This window comes from Chenopodium album, chromosome 14 (genome assembly GCF_948465745.1).
Source record: "Chenopodium album chromosome 14, dcCheAlbu1.1, whole genome shotgun sequence".
NCBI classification, from domain to species: domain Eukaryota; kingdom Viridiplantae; phylum Streptophyta; class Magnoliopsida; order Caryophyllales; family Amaranthaceae; genus Chenopodium; species Chenopodium album.
The window spans coordinates 35,609,759-35,615,238 of NC_137847.1; the positions used below are offsets into that span (position 1 = coordinate 35,609,759).

Here is a 5,480-nt window from a genome sequence, read left to right on the forward strand (position 1 = left end):
AGACTACTGTCAATATTGCAATACTATTAGGCAAGCTGGGGTCACACAGGACCAAATCAGGGAGATCCTTTCTCCTTTCTCTTTATGTGGAAAAGCTAAATTATGGTTTAATGGTTTGAATAGAACTGCACTTGGTATTACTAACTGGGAGACTCTTGTTTTGAATTTCTATAATAAATATTACCCTGCAAAGAGGACATCTTTGCTAAGGAGCGCAATTCAGAACTTTGCCCAAGAGCCAGATGAAACTTTATATGAGGCTTGGGAAAGATTTAAGGATCTGAAGAGAGAATGTCCCCATCATAATTTAGCACAGTGGCAGTTGATCCAAGCCTTTTATAATGGGATTGGAAATTTAGATACTGCAACTAGTGGGAGGTTTATGAATCTTAATGTTGATGATGCAGGTCAAGTTATCGAGGATATGGCAATTCCCAATTCCCAATATGGGAATCCTAGAGGTTTTGCTAACAAAGGGAAACATAGTGTTGACTCTGTATCCTTTTTGCAAGCTCAATTAACCTCTATTTGTCAGAAATTAGATAATCTTAGCACTGCAAATATAGCTAATGTTTCTGCTATTAATAATAATTCTAATGATGCTTTCTATGAAAATTGTGGAATTGTAGGTCATTGGGAATAAGATTGCAGGAGTTCCGTGGAGCAAGTTAATGCCTTTCAAGCTTATAGGCAGAATGATCCATACTCCAACACCTACAATCCTGGGTTCCGGAACCATCCATATCTTTCCTACCGGAGCACCAATGTTCAAAACCCGCCATCTCCACAACAATCACAGGCACCACAACAGAAATATTACCATCCCAATGCTAGCCAGAAAAACCAACCACAACAACCCTCCTAATCTTCCGACCCTACTTTGACAGAAATTAGAGCGATGCTAGCTAGTATGCAAAAGCACATGGAGAGTAGAGATGCGCAAATTGATTCAATAATAGCCCATAATAAAATTGTAGACAATCAAATTGCGCAGATTTCCTCTACTCAACAAGCCTGTCAACAGGGAGCCTTACCATCGCAGCTAACCAGACCTACAGATCAAGCATTTGCAATTACTCTGAGGAGTGGTTCACACTATGATGAGGCCCCCTATGCCCAGAGATGATGAACCTGTTTTAATGAAAAATGCTAATCTTGATTCTGTTAAACCAGACAATATTGCTAATAGCCCTACAGGGCTCAAGGGTAGTACTAATATTTCTTATAATACATTGCAGGGTACAACTCCAGGGAAGGTAGCAGCTCCAGACAAGAGCAGTAATGCTCCAAAGCCAATTATCAAACTTCCATTCCCCAATCGAAATTTAAAAGCAAATTTGGAAAAGCAGTTTGGTAAGTTCCTGGAGATGGTGAAAGATTTGCAGGTAACGGTTCCTTTTACAGAACTAATTACACAAATTCCTGCATATGCTAAATTCATGAAGGAAATATTGACTAGAAAAAGGTCTATTAGTGAGGTAGAGACAGTCACTTTTACTGCAGAATGTAGTGCCGTACTACAAAATAAATCTCCACATAAACTAAAAGATCCAGGTAGTTTTTCTATCCCTTTTCATATTGGCAATCTGATAATTGATAATGCATTATGTGATTTGGGTGCTAGCGTTAGTGTCATGCCGTTGTCTGTGTGTTCCAAGCTAAATATGGGTAAATTAAAAGCTACTAATATTTAAAGCATCCACCCCAGCATATTCACCAAAAACTGTAGGAAATATTTAAAGCATCCCACAATTGAGCCCCATTGTGATCATACAATTAATCATGGTGGCGTCCAAAGGGAAGGAAGCTAGAGCAAAAGAGTCGCCAACAAGTTTTAGGAACTTGTAAACCGTTCACAGGGTGAAGGTTACACCCCTTAAGGATCGAGAAGATCATTAACTCCAATAGGTCTGGAACCATGACTGGAAGTTCGGGGATGAAGGTACAAATCCAACCTAAAAGAGATTGAACCTGCCCTAAAAATAGGCCTCTACTTTATTCTTCTCGTATTCATGCGCGCTTTCTGACTAACATAACATCAATAATAAAATATACATGATATTAGAAATTTTAGTTAACCCTAAACATTATACTATGAAGCAATAAAACATCCTAAACATGATACTAGGAATAAAAAATAATCAAAACATGATTTCTATATCAAAAGATCAATAAAACAATTAAAGTACTTACTTCGATGCCTCGTACCTCTTTCTAATAACAAAATACACACATTAGTAACTTCAAGGAAAAAATAAAATCAAACAATTAAATCAAATAATCGAAATAACTGAAATAGGGATTGGGACCAAACCCTCAGAAATTATAACCTTCCACATCTAGGGCGAAGGCAACTTCGTACTTGGCTAGGTGTGTCTAGAACTAATGAATGTGGAATTTTATAAGAGGAAAGGTTTAGAAAAAGAAAGCTTCTAGCTTAGAGAGAGAAAGAAAGAGATGATTGTTTTTGATTATTGATTGTTGATTGATGATTAATTGAAAACGGAGGAGATACGACCCCTATTTATAGGAAAACCGTCCGAAAACGATAAAAAATACCTCAAGTTCTATACGGAATAAAACTAGAATCTGTCGCCAGGCGACAAACATCAGCGCCAGGTGACAGATGTTAGCGCCAGGCGACAGACTTTGTCGTTTGGCGCTAATTAAAAGATCAAACGCGCTTTTGTACGGAATTCTCTTCTTAATATGATTAAGCAGCAAATTCCGTGTTTATTAAATTAAAATCAGGTTTATCATAAAACACTTATTTTATTGCAAATGAAACTCTTTAAAATATAATTATTAATCCTAATTCCATTAGAATTAAAAGGAACCTTCTGAATATTCTAGAAGATTAAAATTAATCCTAATAACTTTAGGAATAATAATTAATAAGCCCTCCTCTAGATCATTGGACCACATATAAAAATCATTTCGGGCCCAAATTTAATTTAATCCATAACTTCTTCATTATTCATCGAAATTGGGTTTATAATATATCGTTGGAAAACTCTTTTCAAGCCTAATCCAACTACACTATTATTGGACCCTCATCATGGACCAACCTGAATTGGACTGGCTATTTTCCTAAATAGAGTAAGAGATGAAATGTTTTCAAAAACGGAAAGAGAGATATTTTAATAAAAACAACCACATCACTAGACTTTTCACACTTTCACCTTGTTCGATAATCAAATGACGTGAAAGGTATTCATCACTTGGTTTGGTTTTAGGGAGACACATTTGGGTGTCTAAAGAAGCCCCCACTTTTACTGAGTTTGGAGAAACGCATGTTTCGAAAACAAAAGTCAAAGTATCGATAGGGACGGAGAATGATTTAGAACGTTCTGCGATCCTAAATCAATCTTGTAACGCCGATACCTACAAACTAGCGTTAGTTAAATAGATTAAAGTGTTAAGAAACGCGTATCTTGCACCATCGAGCACACGTCTCTGGAGCAACCAATTTTTGTTTGACGATCTTCCTCAAGCTAGGGGACGTCACCTGAAGACTGCTCCGCTTGTAGCTGCCTTCAATTTCCGCTGTGATAGTCTTCCTCATCTTAGGGAACACCATCGAAGATTGCTCCGCTTGTAGCAATCTTCTGCCGTTTTGTGACCATCTTCCACATCCTAGGGAATATGATCAAAGATAACTCCGCTTGTAGTCATCTTCAGTTTCGCTGTTGTTGATGTTGTGGTCGCGCTTCGCTGCTGTTGATGCCTTGGGGGTGATGACAATCCTCTCTTCTTTAGGAATAGTTGCCAACACAACTCTTGAATGATGTACAAAAATCCGATTTAGGGAAAGTTGTCAATGCCACATAACAATCCATCCTAGGAAATGTTGCCACGATGAAGCGACAATCCGTATCACAGAAATTTTGCCAAAATCCAAATTTGGGAAAAGTTGCCAATGCTTTGTAACAATCTATCATAAGAACCATGCTACAATCGACAATCCACGTCTTGGAATATAACTCTTGAAAGCAATCCATCTTGGAAATTTTCCAATATTATGCGACAATCTTTTTGGGAAAATATTGCCACAACTGACAATCCGCGTCTTGGAACATTTGCAAAAAAGAGTCGATCGGAAATCCCTTTTGGAAAATTTGCCACTACTGAAATGAATGACAATCCACGTTAGGGAACCTTTGTCGAAACGTTAAAAAGAATAGAGACCCATGACAATCCTTTGGGAAACTTTGCCATAAGAAACTTGATGCATGACAATCCAATCTCGGAAATATTGCTAAGGATTTGATGCATGTATGACAATCTGAACTTAGAAAACTTGCCAAATAGAGAAGGAGTACGACAATCCGTGCTTGGAAACATTGCCAATTTGAGATGACAATCCAATCTTGGAAAAATTTTCGAAGATTTGATGAATGTATGACAATACAAACTTGGAAAAACTTGCTAAATAGAGAAGGAGTACGACAATCCATGCTTGGAAACATTGCCAATTTGAGATGACAATCCAATCTTGGAAAATTTGTCGTTGAAGAATGATGCTCGATAATTCACTCTTGGAAATATTGTCAGTTTGAGATGACAATCCAATCTTAGAAAATTGTCATTTTTGTGATGTGCTTCTTTATGAACCATTACTTCGGTGCTTGCGATGAGCCAATGATTAGGCGCTTAAGCTAAGTGAGATGATCGTCGTTAGGCCGATCTCTGATTGCAAGTGTAATCGAGCCGACTATTAATCATGTCAATTTGCTTATAAGGGCTAACTGGCGTACCAAGGAACCCAGTCAATCAATATAACCACTTGGCTCTAGTTGATTTGCTAAGTTGTTTTTCGTCCTTTTGCTTCAAATTTTTTGTAAAGATCACCTGTCCGTGTGGGACTTAGTGTGCCTGCATTGACTATAGGACTTTGCTCATGTTTTTCTTAGGGTTGACCTAAGGTTTGTTATACTTGACTCATCGTGATTGACTGACTTGAGGTTGACTCAATGTGTCTTGACACGTGTGTGACTCAATGTGCATGACTCAAAATGCAGAAAAGCAAAAAATTTCCGTCATTTTTGTGGAGGGTATCGACTTTCTCCCGAAAAAGAAAGACACAAAAGGGAAGAAGTGAAGTGTTTGATGATGCATGTTGAATGAGCTTAGTCAAGTGTATGCATTGATGTTGTATCTCATAATGCAAAGATTAGTTCATCCTAGGCTATTTCAATTATTGACTCGATGATGAAAGTATTTGGGTAACTTAGGCACGGAGACTAAGTTCTTCATACTTTGTGATGCAATAAGAATTATGATAATGAGTGATCTTGATATAGCAAGGCGTGCTTCTACGTTGTGTTAAGATTTCATGACAAAGGGTTCCTATGAGGAGGATTTTTAGTCTATGTATCTGTGATGTGTGTGAAAGTGACACTAAAGCTAGGCTGCAAAGGCTAAGTGTATGGGAATTTTTTTTGAAAAGAGTCAAATAGTGGCGACTCTTAGGCTAGGTA

At 37.6% G+C, this 5,480-nt stretch overlaps 1 non-coding gene across 1 annotated transcript; it reads right to left on the reverse strand.

Annotated features, from left to right (window-relative positions):
• Positions 1-202: 202 nt before the first annotated feature.
• On the reverse strand, positions 203-309 carry LOC145580486 (small nucleolar RNA R71). The gene has a single exon (XR_014099516.1). It is a non-coding gene; the product is annotated as a small nucleolar RNA R71 (small nucleolar RNA).
• Between the last annotated feature and the right edge of the window lie 5,171 nt (positions 310-5,480).